Source organism: Lithobates pipiens, unplaced genomic scaffold, assembly GCF_037356315.1.
Source record: "Lithobates pipiens isolate NorthernLeopardFrog02 unplaced genomic scaffold, aLitPip1_a1.2 Scaffold_10, whole genome shotgun sequence".
NCBI classification, from domain to species: domain Eukaryota; kingdom Metazoa; phylum Chordata; class Amphibia; order Anura; family Ranidae; genus Lithobates; species Lithobates pipiens.
Window position 1 is genome coordinate 77,816,324 of NW_027507686.1, and position 18,292 is coordinate 77,834,615.

General features: G+C 42.6%; 1 pseudogene across 1 annotated transcript in view; it reads right to left on the bottom strand.

Annotated features, from left to right (window-relative positions):
- Positions 1–18,292, bottom strand: part of LOC143933056 (cathepsin W-like) — an 81,157-nt pseudogene that overhangs the window by 40,725 nt on the left and 22,140 nt on the right. Inside the window, exons 3-6 of the transcript XR_013262988.1 lie at positions 15,364–15,477; positions 15,119–15,261; positions 6,311–6,403; positions 4,986–5,066 (exon numbers count right to left, since the gene is read on the bottom strand). The product of XR_013262988.1 is annotated as a cathepsin W-like (transcript). The remainder of the gene's footprint in view (positions 1–4,985; positions 5,067–6,310; positions 6,404–15,118; positions 15,262–15,363; positions 15,478–18,292) is intronic.

The window sequence follows — 18,292 nt, forward strand, 5'->3', positions numbered from 1 at the left end:
CTTTTTTATCTGTGTTCCATGTCAATATGATATTCATGTTATTCACATTCAACTTCTGTTGGAATTCATTAAGGCTAGTACTACTCCCTTTCCACAGAATTATGATATCGTCAATATATCGCCTATACATCACCAATTCTTTGGGTGTATCAGAGAAGACTGCGTTTTCTTCCCATCTGGCCATAAACAATCCGGCGACGGTAGGGGCAAATTTAGCACCCATTGCGACGCCCGTTGTTTGATGGTAAAACTTCAGATTAAACCAGAAATAATTGTTTTCTAAACAGAAATCAAGACATTTGACTATAAATTTTATTTGTGAACATTCTCTCAAACCCCACTTGACAGCCTCGCAAGCCTCATGGTGAGGGATTAGTGTAAAGTGAGGTTACGTCAGCCGTTGCAAGAATAAACGGTCCATCGTACGCAAACTCATCTAGGATCTGCAAGATATGCTTTGTGTCTCGGAGATAAGCTTTCGTCCTTTGAACTACTGTCTGTAAAAAATTGTCTATATAGGATCCTATCCTTGAAGTGAGTGAGTCTATGCCATTTACTATAGGCCTAGGGGGAGGATTAATTTTGTCCTTATGGATTTTCGGTAGATAGTAAATAATTGGTGTCCTTACTGATTCTGGTATAAGAAATTGAGCTTCCTTTTTATTCAGGACTGATTTTTTTAAACCCAAATGTACTATCAACTTGAGCTCCTTTCTTCCTCTAAAAACCGGATTTTTTGGTAATGGTTTATAGGTTTTAGTGTCATTTAGCAATTTTAGCATATTCTCATTATACTGGGTCTTGGACAATATTATAATTCCTCCTCCTTTATCAGCTGGGTGAATCACTATATCTTTACGCTCACTTAGACGCTTCATTCCACATTTCATATAGTTTGGTTCTGCCTGCTTCCTGGTATCCAAGCTTTTAAGGTCTTCTACAACAATTTTTTTAAAAACATCTACGAATTTATTTATGACTTGTTTTTTAAGGTGCTATGCATAATGTCATTCGACACGGGGGCATAAGTATTTCTGGGGTTATTAATAAAATATTTCTTCATATTAAGGCCCCTTATGTACTTCTGGATATTTACATAGGTCTGAAATTTGTCCAAGTTCTTTTTAGGGGCAAATTTCAGACCCCTGTCTAATACAGCTATCTCCTCTGTTGTTAAAGGGGTGCCACTTAAATTGAACACCCCTTCCCCTTTTATTCTCTTTTTCGCTTGTTCTCTCGCTCCCACTCTTCTGCCTCTCTTCTTTTTGGACTTAGCTCTCTTTCTCCATGTGCATCTCTCGCCCTCGGAGGATGATGATCCAGACCTCTCCCTAAAAAAGCTTTATTTTCATATGGGTCGGGATAGTAGGTCTGGTAGTAATGATCTTCCCTTTCGTCATCTCGATATACGTAGGGACTGAATATTGATCATATGGTCGTTGATAAGATTGTGATGGTCCCCAATCGTCTTTCTCTGCGATTATACTCATAATAGGGAGCAGGGTTCCTTACATATGGAGGGTGATATGGGCCTCGAGGTTGTTCATAGGGGGGATGGTGCCAATTATCACCATGATTACCCTTCTTATTATTGTTTTTTTTCCAATGGGGTTTCTTCCATCCCTTTTTTGGTGTATGCGGGTTTTGTGAGGGTCTCCTCTCTGAATATTGAGGTGTTGATTGTTTCGGGAAATTCTGCCCATCATTAGGTTTACTTGTCCTTGGGGACTCGCTCATCTTATTCCTCCTTTGTTCGTTGGTTGAAGGTAACTTATATGACACAGCGACAGGGTTGACTGGAAGTGCAGCTGTCTCCAGTCTCGCAGGTCTCTCAGGTGTAGAGTAGGTGGAAATCGGGTCTATACGTCCCAATTGACTCTGCCATCTGAAAACCTGATCATTTTTAAAATCTCCCATGTCTCTGGTATATATTTTACTCTTTCTAGTTTGGACTTCCTTGTCTTTATTTACTAGGTCTTTATTTAACTGTGTGGTCAACGTGAGAAATTCCGCAGACTCTTTATGTATCTCCAAATCACTTTTAATTTGCTCTATATTTTGTTCAACTATTTTTATTTTTCTCTGTTTTCTTTTTAATAAAAATTGCAGTAACTCTAAACCTTTCTCATTAAAAAATCTGAACCACTCATCTATTGAATCTTGATCCATCAGGCCATCATTTGGTGGGACATCCCACCTCAGTCGTCTAGGAACTAGACCATCTTTCAGGTATTGTTCAAAGGTGGTGGTGTCCCACCATAAGCTCACCCTTTTTTCCATGTTATACCTGAGTTTTTTTGCCAGGTGTTCTACATTATTATTCTTATTTTTAGTCTCTATATTAGTGGCATTAAACACTTCTTCCAAATTAATTTTTCTTTTTTCTAAAAAGGAAAAACCTCCATATTTGCAGCAGAAGTAAAAAGGTTTTAAATACTGGGTATGTATATCAAGAGGCTTCCGCGCTCTATGGCCAATAAGGTCAGAAGGTAAAATTATATTTCAACAGGAGCAGCAATCACTGTATGAGTTGGCTCTCAATGCTATATACACTTAAAACAGGGGGGGGTTGTGCTGCGCTACCTTAAAAAAACAAATAATATGAAAATATAAAAATAAATAATTAGTACTAGCAAAAAACGAATATATGTGCAACTGTGATTATAAAATAAAACAGTGCCAAGTGCTTATGAGTTGTATGAAAAGTGCATACGTGCATTTATACATAAATTGACTATATAAAAGTGTCTCTGCATCATTCAAGTGTCAAAAATTCAGGGTACATTTGCTAAATGCAATAGAACGCATATAACCAAATAGAAAACAAACGGTGTAAGATTACAATGTGTATAAAATTGATTACAACACACAAAAAATAGACTAATTCCAACAGGAATCAATAGCAGCAAATAAGTGAGTTACGATGCAGTGAATCACACTAAAGTGTCCCATACATAGTCCAATCGTGCAATTTGGATGCAATAATCACAATCCAAAAAATTCAAGTGCAATGTGCCAAACCAACTCTCTTCTGGTGATATTCCGTGCCAGTGATGATTATGCTATATAATTACCTCGCAGCTGCAAGGTATGCAGCGAGAAACAAAGCAATTATATTACAGAGAATGGTCAAGGGGATGGCTGCGGAGCGGACTTCTGGAGATACCACAAACTCCTCCAATTTCCTCGTGGGTTAAAATGACAGGCAAGCTCAAAGGGATAAGTCAGAAAGATCCACCATGGTGTAGTATTTCAAAACCAACACTTTTATTTAAGATAAAACTTGTCTACTCACAAGAAAAACGGAAAAGTACACAGCTATAACAATAGACCGGCGAGCGCCTTGCTCGGATGTAAACGCCACTTCCGGTTTCCTACGCGTTACGTCATCCAATGACTTCGACTGGGATGTTTCTAAGGTGACCGGAAGTGGCTTTTGAGAGTACTGGGCGGGTATGTTCCGCCCTCTATTTGCATACTTCGCTGCATACAAGAAATGTCACAAGCGAGAATAGACCAATCAGGACAAGCGGGTGTGTCCCGAATACAGTTCGCCTCCCACCACGCTCGAGACATGTAATACACAGAGCGGGCAGGGAAAAACAAACAGCGGGGAAAAGATGAGCAAAAAGAAACCCCCTGCCCAAAACAATAACACTAGATTCCACCAGAAGCTAACATTCCTATGCTACACTGTTTATATATATATTGTCATGTCTTAAACGGGGCCAGTTTAAAATGCAGAGCTCTAATGGCGGCCATTTCCTTGGAGTCTTTCCAAAATAGATAGGCAGCCATTATTCTGGTGGTTAGTATCTTATTCAGGGCTAGCACGGAGGCGGCCATTATTATGGTTGTAAACGATGTATTGAGGGGAAAGAAAAAACTAGGTTAAAAACTACATTAAAAATGGAAAATATTCCTCATTTTAAATCAAAGCGGCGCCATGAGTCCAGCTTAATAATAAAACCGCAGAAAAAAGGAATTAAAAAATATATGTAAAAACGCATTTAAAAACGCATATATATATATACACATCTCAAACGCATTCATATATGCGTACAATCCATAAGAGGCCAAATTTAAAATCGTATTAAAATTAAATAACTACCTCAGAGTCTTAAACTCAATGACAAAAGATAATTTTCAAAAATTTGAAAAAATTGAACGCAAAAATGCAGAGAGGATCGCAGAAATGACGTTTACATTACAGAGAACATACTACATCATAACAACCAATGACCCGTGTGCTGGCAACCCATGACATCAGTTGCTAGGATGCAGGCAGGCCGGTGTCTTGTAAAATAGTGTCCTCCATCAGATAGTGTCCCCTGCGTACTGCGCATGCGCAGTACACAGGAACACAGATTCCGAAAATTGCCGAGGATAAACGGCGCCTGCGCCGTGAGTCCAGGTTCTATCCCCACTATCCAAGTAGACATAGAGTTAGAATAAAAAAGAGCCGAGCGGAGCGAGGCTGAGCCCGAAGCATGCCGAGTGAAGCTCTCCCGCGAGGGGCCCTCTAAAATTCACAACCCTATGTCCGCTTGGATGGTGGGGCTACCACCTCCACTCACGGCGCAGGCGCCGTTCAGCTTCGGAGTTTTTCCGAAGCTTCGTCTGCTCCGTACTGCGCATGCGCAGTACGGAGCGGACACCATTTCATGGGCGGACTCTATTAGGCAGAACACCGGTCAGCCTACATAGTATCCTTAGTTTATAGGACACACACAGCACAGCAGAAAGTTGTCATTTAGTAGTGGTAGTACTACTGCCTCCAAATGAATGACTTTCGGTTGCAGCAACAGCCAAGGTTCGCATGGGTGAAAAGGTAAATTTTAGCTATTTAGTTTGCCCGGTTAGCAAATTCTAAGCATGCAGAGTTCAGCGAGAATCCTATATACGGTAACCACAAACCCAAACCTCATCCCTAATGACTAGTAAGATTTTTTTTTATAAAAGTAGAAAATATATTTAAGTCTCACCTTCACGTAATACAACTGTAAATGCATCCCAGGCAAACCCTCCAGTACATCCAGTATTACATGGACCGCAATCTATAATTTCTGGAAGTAGAAAATTAACGGAATTAAAACATGTGAAAAAAATGTGTCCAAGGAAGTTATGCCAGAGGGCAAGAGCATGGATAAGACCACTACAAAGAAATAAAAAACATCCTCCATTACATAATATTTAGATTTTCATAAATACACACAATGACATATTATTAATGAATTCTATGTAAATCTCATCTTTTTATTTAGATTGGGCCTCAGTTAGATATTTTGTTTGCTTGATATCGCACTGGGAAACTTCCGAGCTGAAATTTCTCCCACAAGGAGGGAAGGTACCACGCTTTCACAGATTGACACAATGGGGGTTATTTACGAAAGGCAAATCCACTTTGTACTACAAGTGCACTTAGAAGTGCAGTCGCTATAAATCTGAGGGGTAGATCTGAAATGAGGGGAAGCTCTGCTGATTTTATCATCCAATTGTGTGCAAGTTAAAATGCTGCTTTTTATTTTCCTTGCATGTCCCCCTCGGATTTACAGTGACTTTACTTCCAAGTGCACGTGTAGTGCAAAGTGAATTGCCTTTCGTAAATAACCCCAATGTTTCTGTCTGTCTCTCAACCACAGCCCATGACAACCATTGATGTAACGCACTAGAAACTAGTCAAAAGAAAAGACAGCTTTGGTAGAAGTGGCTTTTCATTTTTACCCTGTATAAACCAAACCCCACCCCTTGTGGACCTTATTCAGAAACACTGGTGATTAAAATATTATGGCTAATGAATGGTACTTAATCACGCATATTACTTGTGTTATAAATTACATCAAAAGAAACAACCCTACATTTTTTCTACATTTAGCAATAAATTGTTAAACTACATTATAGTCCGATTCTAGGATGATAAAGCATTTCCCCAATGAAATATACTACACTTCGGTGACTAAATATTTTTTTTTGCATTAAGGCAAATATACATTCATTTTGAATATTTAAAATCTAACCATGGACATAAGAAAATTCATTGAAATATATTCCGTAATCACTGTAGCATACAAACTCCATTATGTGTGCCCAAATGCCTTAGCAAACCTAGATACTAAGTAGCAGTGACATCATCACTGTGCTGCACATAGCTTGTACAGACAGCAGAACTGTGGTAGGGACCCAGCAGGCCCACCCACTCCTGAGGGAGTGAATCACCCTGCACAACAATGTCTATTTCTTGCATGCACCAGGTACAGACAGATTAAAGATAGTAAATATTTAAGTGAAAGTTCTTCACTATAAGACTTACGTTGAACTGACAAATTCATTGGATTTCCACGAATTCCCCACAGTGCCTCAATGTTTCCAGTAGAAGCAATGCCCAACATGAACCACAATTGCCCTGCAGGTATATATTAAAAAAGAAACTTAAACTTAATTGGGAAATTATGTGAAATAACAAACCAATCCATATTCAGGAAGTAGTAAGATGTTGTTTAAAACTGACAAATTAGCAAATAGTGAACAGTGAACAGTATACACTATATTACCAAAAATATTGGAACGCCTGTCTTTACCTGCACATGAACTTTAATGGCATCCCAGTCTTAGACTATACGTAGGGTTCAATATTGAGTTGGCCCACCCTCTGCAGCTATAACAGCTTCAACTCTTCTGGGAAGGTTGTCCACAAGGTTTAGGAATGTGTCTATGGGAATCAGGGCCAGATTAAGAACATCACGGGCCTGGTGCTGAGGATTTTGGTGGGGCCTTTTATAAACAATAAATAAATAAAAATGCAAACTATTTTTTGTTATAACAAATTAAATTAAAGAGAGAGAGGGAGGATGAGAGAGAGAGAGAGAGAGAGAGAGAAAGGGGGTGAAAGAGGTGTGAGGGGTGAGGGAGGGAGGATGTGAGAGAAAGGGGGGGGGCCAAGGCAAGTGACCGAAGGCACAGAAACCAGAAGGAAGACCGGGTAAAGATGGAAGTGCCCGGGCCCCGCCGGATTGATCACAGCACAGCACTGGAGGGCTCAGTCTGACAATTTAAGTGTATGCTGTGCATACTTGTACATTATGGCATAACCTACCCCAGGGCCTCTAAAAAGTAGTAATGTTAGAAAAGTTTACTACCGCTTTAATATCACGAGCCTCTCATGGGGCCCCTACTGACCCTGTGGCCCTTGGGCAGTGCCTAAGTGCAGAGTTGTCAACATTTCAAAAATATTTTCAGGTACGCTTTTTTTTTACAAGTGCTATATTTAGAGTAGATGACATCCCCCATGTTCCTCTATACATCACAATAGTAATTACAAAATTAAATAAGTACTAATAATGGGGCAGAACAAATATGAGGACTGTGAGATTTCCTTTAGGTGGACTGACAAAAGTGCCCATTCTAGAGCTGGTAACATTGAGGATATTCAGTATAATTTTAAAGAACAGTTTTTGTGGGTAAGAGGCATAGGAGAGGAGTATGGATGGTATAAAAGTGGGAAGTATGTGCAGGTGAGGGAGAGGAATGTGGAGGGTCTAACAGTGGGCAGTATGTACACGAGAGGAGTGCAGAGGGTATGGCAGAAGGCAATATGTACAGGAGAGGAGTGTGAAGGGTATGGCAGTGGGCAGTCTGCACAGCAGAGAAGTGTAGAGGGTATGACATTGGGCACTATGTATAAGAGAAGAGTGTGGAGTGTATGACAGTGAACAATATATACAGGAGTGTGGAGGGCATGACAGTGGGCACTATGTACAGGAGAGAAGTGTGGAGAGTAGGACAGTAAGCAGTAATTACAGGAGAAGAGTGTGGAGGGAGGGTATGATGTGGGCACTATGTATAGGAGAGGAGTATGGAGGGTATGACAGTGAGTAGTATGTACAGGAGAGGAGTGTGCAGGGTATGACAGTGGGCGCTATGTATAGGAGAGAAGTGTTGGAGGTATGACAGTGGGCACTATGTATAGGAGAGGAGTATGGAGGGTATGACAGTGGGCACTATGTATAGGAGAGGAGTATGGAGGGTATGACAGTGAGTAGTATGTACAGGAGAGGAGTGTGGAGAGTATGACAGTGGGCGTTATGTATAGGAGAGAAGTGTTGGAGATATGACAGTGGGCACTATGTATAGGAGAGAAGTATGGAGGGTATGACAGTGGGTAGTATGTACAGGAGAGAAGTGCGGAGGGTATTACAGTGGGTAGTATGTACAGGAGAGGAGTGCGGAGGGTATGACAGTGGGTGCTATACATAGGAGAGAAGTGTTGGAGGTATGACAGTGGGCACTATGTATAGGAGAGGAGTATGGAGGGTATGACAGTGAGTAGTATGTACAGGAGAGGAGTGTGGAGGGTATGACGGTGGGCACTATGTATAGGAGAGGAGTGTTGGCGGTATGACAGTGGGCACTATGTATAGGAGAGGAGTATGGAGGGTATGACAGTGAGTAGTATGTACAGGAGAGGAGTGTGGAGGGTATGACGGTGGGCACTATGTATAGGAGAGGAGTGTTGGTGGTATGACAGTGGGCACTATGTATAGGAGAGGAGTATGGAGGGTATGACAGTGGGCAATATGTACAGGAGAGAAGTGTATGACAGTGGGCACTATTTACAAGAGAGGAGGAGTGTGTAGGATATGACAGCGGGCGTTATGTATAGGAGAGAAGTGTGGAGGGTATGACAGTGAGCAGTATATACAGGAGAGAAGTGTGGAGAGTATGACAGCGGGCACTATGTATAGGAGAGAAGTGTAGAGAGTATGACAGTGGGCACTATGTATAGGAGAGAAGTGTGGAGAGTATGACAGTGGGCACTATGTATAGGAGAGAAGTGTGGAGAGTATGACAGTGGGCACTATGTATAGGAGAGAAGTGTGGAGAGTATGACAGTGGGCACTATGTACAGGAGAGAAGTGTGGAGAGTATGACAGTGGGTACTATGTATAGGAGAGAAGTGTGGAGAGTATGACAGTGGGCAATATGTATAGGAGAGAAGTGTGGAGAGTATGACAGTGGGTACTATGTACAGGAGAGAAGTGTAGAGAGTATGACAGTGGGCACTATGTACAGGAGAGAAGTGTAGAGAGTATGACAGTGGGCACTATGTACAGGAGAGGAGTGTGGAGAGTATGACAGTGGGCACTATGTATAGGAGAGAAGTGTGGAGGGTATGACAGTGAGCAGTATGTACAGGAGAGAAGTGTGGAGAGTATGACAGCGGGCACTATGTATAGGAGAGAAGTGTAGAGAGTATGACAGTGGGCACTATGTATAGGAGAGAAGTGTGGAGAGTATGACAGTGGGCACTATGTACAGGAGAGAAGTGTGGAGAGTATGACAGTGGGCACTATGTATAGGAGAGAAGTGTGGCGAGTATAACAGTGGGCACTATGTATAGGAGAGAAGTGTGGAGAGTATGACAGTGGGCACTATGTACAGGAGAGAAGTGTAGAGAGTATGACAGTGGGCACTATGTACAGGAGAGGAGTGTGGAGAGTATGACAGTGGGCACTATGTATAGGAGAGAAGTGTGGCGAGTATAACAGTGGGCACTATGTATAGGAGAGAAGTGTAGAGAGTATGACAGTGGGCACTATGTATAGGAGAGGAGTATGGAGGGTATGACAGTGAGTAGTATGTACAGGAGAGGAGTGTGGAGGGTATGACGGTGGGCACTATGTATAGGAGAGGAGTGTTTGCGGTATGACAGTGGGCACTATGTATAGGAGAGGAGTATGGAGGGTATGACAGTGAGTAGTATGTACAGGAGAGGAGTGTGGAGGGTATGACAGTGGGCACTATGTATAGGAGAGGAGTGTTGGTGGTATGACAGTGGGCACTATGTATAGGAGAGGAGTATGGAGGGTATGACAGTGGGCAATATGTACAGGAGAGAAGTGTATGACAGTGGGCACTATTTACAAGAGAGGAGGAGTGTGTAGGATATGACAGCGGGCGTTATGTATAGGAGAGAAGTGTGGAGGGTATGACAGTGAGCAGTATGTACAGGAGAGAAGTGTGGAGAGTATGACAGCGGGCACTATGTATAGGAGAGAAGTGTAGAGAGTATGACAGTGGGCACTATGTATAGGAGAGAAGTGTGGAGAGTATGACAGTGGGCACTATGTATAGTAGAGAAGTGTGGAGAGTATGACAGTGGGCACTATGTATAGGAGAGAAGTGTGGAGAGTATGACAGTGGGTACTATGTACAGGAGAGAAGTGTAGAGAGTATGACAGTGGGCACTATGTACAGGAGAGAAGTGTGGAGAGTATGACAGTGGGCACTATGTATAGGAGAGAAGTGTAGAGAGTATGACAGTGGGCACTATTTATAGGAGAGAAGTGTGACGAGTATGACAGTGGGCAATATGTACAGGAGAGAAGTGTGGAGAGTATGACAGTGGGCACTATGTATAGGAGAGAAGTGTGGCGAGTATAACAGTGGGCACTATGTATAGGAGAGAAGTGTGGAGAGTAGGACAGTGGGCACTATGTACAGGAGAGAAGTGTAGAGAGTATGACAGTGGGCACTATGTATAGGAGAGAAGTGTGGCGAGTATAACAGTGGGCACTATGTATAGGAGAGAAGTGTAGAGAGTATGACAGTGGGCACTATGTATAGGAGAGGAGGATGAAGTAATCTGGGAAGGAAAAATGTAAAGGTTTGTGGAAGGATGTTTAGGGACTGCGTAGTGGTTAAGCAGGCCAGACATGGATTGAAATTACACCAATTAAGCAGAGACCACCCATAGTCAATCTATGTATGGGCTAGCTGGTTTTACACAAGCCAACCTATTAACCGACTTGAGTACAACCAGCCTGTCAGGTTTTCCCCAAAACAATCAGTGCTGCCAGCTATAGTTGGCAACACTAATCATTGTATTCACTGGCAGAACACGATAATACTGCGGGAGTGATCGCCCCATTCACAGGTCAGCGGGTGAGAGGGTGTGTGGGGACAGGCTGGGGAGAGATACTAGTCAGTCCCTGGGTAGGCTCTGGTTAGTATCAGAGTCAGATACACACAGGTTCCATATGCCACGATTGTTAGAGCGAGAACAATAATTCTAGCACTAGACCTCCTCTGTAACTCTAAAAGTAATCTGTAAAAAAATGTAAAGCAAAATCGTGCTTTTTTATAAATGAAAGTTTCTTTCCAAAAAAAAGTTTGAAAAATTGCTGCGCAAATATCGTGTAACATAAGAAGTTGCAAAGACCACCATTTTATTCCATAGGGTGTCTGCTAAAACAATATATAATGTTTGAGGGTTCTGAGTAATTTTCTAGCATAAAAAAATGATGATTTTTACATGTAGGAGAGAAGTCTCAGAATGGGCCTGGGTAGCAAGGGGTTAATTATCATAAGTAATATACAAATAATTATTATAAGCACTGTGAGTTCATCCTCTCAGTCTGCTGCAGAGTGTTCCAGCTTGTATTTATACTGACCGCTCTGTATGTAGCTTCTGACAGGCTGTGCAAGGAGCCCCGTATCTCCAGAACCATAGATGATGGCAGCCCCATATTTGAACCAGTGCTGGAGTGGATCTTTAGCTACCTACCCCCCAAAAGGTGGGGTCTCTGTGACTCCTGATCACCGACCTACAATTCTCGAAGTCGATCTTTTTTTTTTGATTTTTTTTTTTTTTGGGGCAAATGGGCCTATCTTGAGAAAGGGTCCTGGAGCTGCAGCTCCAATAGCCCCTATGTTAATCCGGCCCTGATGGGAATGTTTGACCATTCTTCCAGAAGTGCATTCGTGAGGTCAGGCACTGATGTTGCATGAGAAGGCCTGGCTCGCAGTCTCCATACAAATTCATCCCAAAGGTGTTCTATTGGGTTAAGGTCAACACTCTGTGCAGGCCAGTCAAGTTCCTCCACCCCAAACTCCCTCATCCATGTTTTTATGGACCTTGTTTGTGCACTGGTCCAAATCATTTGGTGAAGTAGGGATTATGGTGGGGGTTTGTTTTTCAGGGGTTGGGCTTTGTCTCCTAGTTCAAGTGAAGAGAATTCTTAAGGCATCAGCATACCAAGACATTTTGGACAATTTCATGCTCCCAACTTTGTGGGAACAGTTTGGGAATAGCCCCTTCCTGTTCCAACATGACTGCACACCAGTGCACAAACAAGGTCCATAAAAGCATGGATGAGCAAGTTTGGGGAGACTGTGAGCCAGACCTTCTTGTCCACATCAGTGCCTGACCTCACAAATACGCTTCTGGAAGAATGGTCAAATATTCCCCAAAGACACTCTTAAACCTTGTGGGCAGCCTTCCCAAAAGAGTTGAAGCTGTTATAGCTGCAAAGGGTGGGCCAACTCAATATGGAACCCTATGGACTAAGACTTGGATGCCATTAAAGTTCATGTGCATGTAAAGGCAGGTGTCCCAATACTTCTGGTAATATAGTGTATGCATTACACATGCAACAATGGAATCATGGGAAGTTAGCAATTCGATAGGAGAATAATGAAACCAGAATAACACACAATAGTTTATGTGAAAGTATTAAATCTTATTCCTGTACTTTTGCTGTTCAAAGGAAAGCTGGCTATTTGTGTCCTAGCAGCAACCTTTGTGTGTCACATGGTATGGATAGGGGTTAATAGATTTAATAACAAATTAGTTGATTATGGTTTTTCCAAAATCATAGAGACCAAACAAATACAATTTAGCATGAATGGGGAGTAGTGCTTAAAAAAAGCTTATAATGTGATATAATAGTAAAGTAGAGTCCACTCCCAACAATAGTAAATTAGGGTGCGCTTAGGGTTATAACAAGATTTAAACCCTGGGATGTGGGATCTATACCCAACAGAGGTTCAAACATATATTAGGTGCAGGTATATAGTAGAACAGAAAAAGTTTTGTTCTGGGAACAAGATTGGCCTACTTGGTATGAAAAGAACAATAACCCTAAAAAGAAAATGTATTGAGAGGAAAGAAATAGACAGGATAGCCTTTGATTTAACATACAATTCATTTTGTAACAGTTTCAAACATAAGTAAAGATTCAAAAGATATTAAAAGTATAAAAGTTACACGAGGATCAGATGACATATGCCCCGTACACACGGTCGGATTTTCCGATGGAAAAGGTCTGATCGGATCATGTTGTCTGAAAATCCATCGTGTGTTGGCTCTATCGGCAGGATCTCAAATTTTCCGACAACAATTCGATTGAACTTTATCCGATCGTTTGTAGAGAGTTCCAAACGGACAAAGTGCCACGCATGCTCAGATCAAATGACGAGACCAAAGCTATTGCCTACTAGCCTGAACGTAGTACCGTCGTAACGAACGACCGTCATCACGTTCCGAACTATCGGATTTTCCGACAACTTTGTCCAACCGTGTGTATGCAACACCAGTTTCGGATAAAATCCGTTGGAAATTATCCGACGGATTTTGTGGTCGGAATGTCCGACTGTGTGTACGGGGGCTTAGACTTCATGTTAGGGGGTATCTTGTGAACATCAGAAAAATATATTATATTGGATTAATCATTTACTGACTTCAACCCCGATAATCTATCTCAATATTGTATTGCTGAGCCTTCATATGCATCACGGTGGATTATCATTGCCTCCAGAAAGCTTAGTTGGCAATCTAATAAAATGTAAACATATGTTGGTAATTTTCATATTTTTCATTTTACATTCTAAAAAATGGTACAGATGTAGCACTAACCCCTGAAGGAGCTGCTGGTTATTTTTGGGCTTACCGTTACCTTCTGTTCTCCTTGTGGCACGTCTAGGGGATGTCCCGTGGTAAATAGCCCAGTAACTCGAGAATGACAACAGATCCACTTGAATGGATTTTATTTGCAAAACTCAGTCAATTGAACAGTCTTTCAACTTGGGATCAGAGTGTTGGGAAGGAAGTTCATGTACTCTTGGTGTCAAAGTAAAAAAAACGTTGAAGAACTTGCTTAATTTGACTGCATCCAGAGAATAGCCATTCGCAGCTGGATGATCACTCAGGTTGGACAGTCCCTCTCTCACAAGGCCTAGCAGCCAACAAGGTGCTTACTCAGGAACAAGTCTCTGCTACAGATGTTGTTGTAGAACGTACAAAATAATGTCTCTGCCACAGACATTGTTGTAGAACATGTAGGGAAACTAAACTTGAAACACTTGTAGGATACCTGGATCTTTCAGCCTGCTTGGCGATATCCACAAGACCGGATTCTCTCGGTTACTTCAGCCCTTCCAGGCTCTTGTCAAGAAAACAAACCCGTGCATGGTGTTCTTCTAAAGAGTCCTCCCCTGGAATGCTCGAAGTACACTGGGCCTCTCCCGAAGAGACGGCACCCAACCACTTCAGAATCCTCCTTTAGTTTCCTTGCCTCGGGCTAGCCAGCCCCGAGATATTAAAGTCCGGTGGATCCGCACCCCAGGCCATAGCCTTCCTGGGGGCTGGTCAGGAGGACCAGGACCATGAAGTCAGCACATCATAATGGACCGGAACCCCGAACCATGTCACGTCTGCATCTTAAATACCCTCTCCCAGAGGGCACAGCGAGAGGGCCACTCCCACTGACCTGGCTCCGAAAGAGAGTAACTTAAGCACCTAACCAGACCATAGTTCCACGCCTGCCACAAGAGACAGTGCCTCCTGTGGCCAGGCTGAACACCTCACAGTCCAGTCAGACTGATGCAGAGGTCCAATTTAGACAAATAAACCCAAAACAAACTGCAGTTTAGGCAAAGTTTAACTTTGAAAAACGCATAGCGTGTGCTCTTCAGGAGCCGCTGCTACACAGATAACCGTGGTACATTACCACCACACAGATCATTGTTCATGTTTATACAGTCAGTGAATGACATTGTTGAAACAATTGCTCACTAATAGTGATGGGCTTGGGCATGTTCGGATCGAGCCCACCAGGAAGCTGGCACTGCACACCTCCAATCATAAGCTGTGTGTGTGTGTGTGTGTGTGTGTGTGTGTGTGTGTGTGTGTGTGCAGCTGCCAGTCAGGAAATGCCTCACTGCCTTTGATTGGCGGTGTGTAGTGACGGTTTCTTGGTGGACTTGATCCGAACACACCCATCACTATTTACTAAGTATTCTGACAAAGCATGCCTTTTGATATGGTTTGGGTATTTCTAACCTGGTATTTGACTTCTGAAATGACACCTGCTTTGCGCCAGTCACATGATTTTTGTTTTGGTGGGGCCTCTATTTTGTACTCTCTCAAATTGTCTGGAGGCAGTGCATCAACTAGATTTAAATGGTATCTTGCAAATTCTTCATCTGTAAGTACATAACAAATAAAAAAAAAAGAGGTTCAATGAAGAGATGATGATTTAGCAGAAAAAAAATGTTAAACAGCAATGGCTATAAAAACAAAATCACCTGTGAGGTCACTAAATTTTGTGACACCATACTCTGCTGTCCCCAGTTCCTCCTTCTGTAAAAGTTTTGCCTCTTTCAGGTTTTTGGAGAATATTGATAGTCGATATTGAAACTCTGTAACAAAGGTAGGTCAACAGTGCTGCCTAATATACAGTATTGGAAATTCGGTCTATAAAGAAAAAACTAAACCTAAATTAAGTCCCTTAGCTATTATAACTAGGGTTGCACTGATACTGTTTTTTTATCGGTGAGTACGAGTACCCATACTTTCGGTTGGGTACTTGCCGATACAAAGTACCAATACTTTGTGCTGCAAACTATAAATCACTGGCACTGCAGCCCCTGAGCTGGGCAATGTAATATAGAGGAGATTCCACTTTTTTGCCCATTCCTGACCGTTCCCAACCTCTCTTTCTGTACTGAATACACATTGCTTATTATGCAGACTAAATGTTTTTTTAACAGCCTGATACAACACTGGGGTGTATAATAATAGAAGACTCGGCAATCATTAGTCATTATACAATACAGCTAATACACAGCACTAGCATTGCTCACATCTCCCGACCTATCATAACACAAGCCTAGTTAGGTTTCACAATTCACCTCAATACACATTCTGGGTTGATGGCATCACCTTTCACACAACCCAGCTTACTTGTGTTTATGTTCAACCATCTACTCATTAAAAATTTGGGCAGATTTACTAAGCAAGTTGGGAACCCGCATACAATAAATGATTTGAAAATCCACTTACCTTATCCATTCCTGCCTGGATCCTTTAAAAGGATTAAAGGGCCATCTAGTCAATTCAATGTTAAAACTCACAGTACATATCTGGTAGAAAATCAGGGCCACTGGAGGTTCTCACAGGGCTGGATAAGTTCCAGGAATATAATGGGTATAGGGCAGAAGTGATGTCAGCTTGGGGGTGGACTGTCTCTCCAGTCTGGGCGGGACTGCGAGCGGAGCTGAGTCGAGTACACAGTATAGTCGGCTCGGTCTTTTTCGGCAGCGCTCGCTCCAGAAACAGCAGGGAGGCGGGACTGTGAGCGAAGCCGAGCAGTCGGCTCGCCCTTTTTCGGCGGCGCTTGGTATTTTTCGGCGGTGCTCGCTTGGTCTGTCTCGGCGGAGGGAAATTTAAACATGGGCAAGGCTGCAAATGGCGCTGTGCAAGCTGAAAATGACACTGGCAAGCTGAAAATGACACTGGGCATGGCTGAAAACCATGCTGGGCAAGCTGCAAATGACACTGATCATTCTGCAATGATGGACAAGGCTGCAGATGCACACTGATAAGGCTGCATTGATGGGCATTTAAATGTAAGTTTTTTTTCCCTTAAACTTCCCTCCTAAAACTTTTTTTCCTTAAATTGCCCTCCTAAACTTGGGGTGCGTGTTATACACCGATAAATATGGTAGTATCTCACAAAAGTGAGTACACCCCCTCACATTTTTGTAAATATTTTATTATATCTTTTTATGTGACAACACTGAGGAAATTACACTTCGCTACAATGTAAAGTAGTGAGTGGACAGCTTGTATAACAGTGTCAATTTTCTGTACCCTCAAAATAACGCAACACACAGCCATTAATGTCTAAACCGCTGGCAACAAAAGTAAGTACACCACTAAGTGAAAATGTACAAGGTCTCAGGTGTGAATGGGAAGAAGGTGTGTTAAATTTGGTGTTATCGCTCTCTCTCATACTGGTCACTGGAAGTTCAACATGGCTCCTCATGGCAAACAACTCTCTGAGGATCTGAAAAAAAGAATTGTTGCTTTACATAAAGTTGGCCTAGGCTATAAGAATATTGCCAAGACCCTAAAACTGAGCTGCAGCACGATGGCCAAGGCCATACAGTGGTTTAACAGGATAGGTTTCACTCATAACAGGCTTTGCTATGGTCGGCCAAAGAAGTTGAGTGCATGTGCTCAGCGTCATATCCAGAGGTTATCTTTGGGAAATAGACGTACTGCCAGCATTGCTGCAGAGATTGATGGGGTGGGGAGTCAGCCTGTCAGTACTCAGACAACACGATGCACACTGCATCAAATTGGTCTGAATGGTTGTCATCCCACAAGGAAGCCTCTTGATACACAAGAAAGCCCGCAAACAGTTTGCTGAAGACAAGCAGACTAAGGACATGGATTACTGGAACCATGTCCTGTGGTCTCATGAGACCAAGATAAACTTATTTGGTTCAGATGGTGCCAAGTGTGTGTGGAGGCAACCAGGTAAGGAGTACAAAGACAAGTGTGTCTTGCCTACAGTCAAGCATGGTGGTGAAAGTGTCATGGTCTGGGGCTGCATGAGTGCTGCTGGGACTGGGGAGCTACAGTTCATTGAGGGAACCATGAATGTCAACATGTACTGTGACATACTAAAGCAGAGCATGATCCGCACCCTTTGGAGACTGAGCCGCAGGGCAGTATTCCAACATGATAACAACCCCAAACACACCTCCAAGACGACCACTGCCTTGCTAAAGAAGCTGAGCGTAAAGGTGATGAACTGGTCAAGCATGTCTCCAAGTGTAGTTAGGTAGGTAGGTACTAGTGTAGGTTTTTGTGTAAGCTGTCAGCGCAGGTAAATTTAAGCAGGCCTATGCTGTGAGCTAGGCCTGTTTTTTGATCTGGGGGCAGGGGAGTGGTTTAGTATAGCAGTAAGTGACTGACATGTACTTCAGCTCTTGGGTGTCTCCTCTGTTTCCAGGGAGAATGTTCTGGAAAAGGGGCAGGGCAGAGAGCTGGAGTAACATGGAATGCATGTGAGGAGCTCTGACCAATCCCCAACTAGGATTGGCAGGGGGCAGGCATCATACATATACCCATGGTCAGCCTGCTGGGGGAGGAGTTGTCAACTGGATGAACTGGATTATAGAGTATTAGACTGTTGTGTCTGAGGGGACCCCCTTTCTGGGGGAT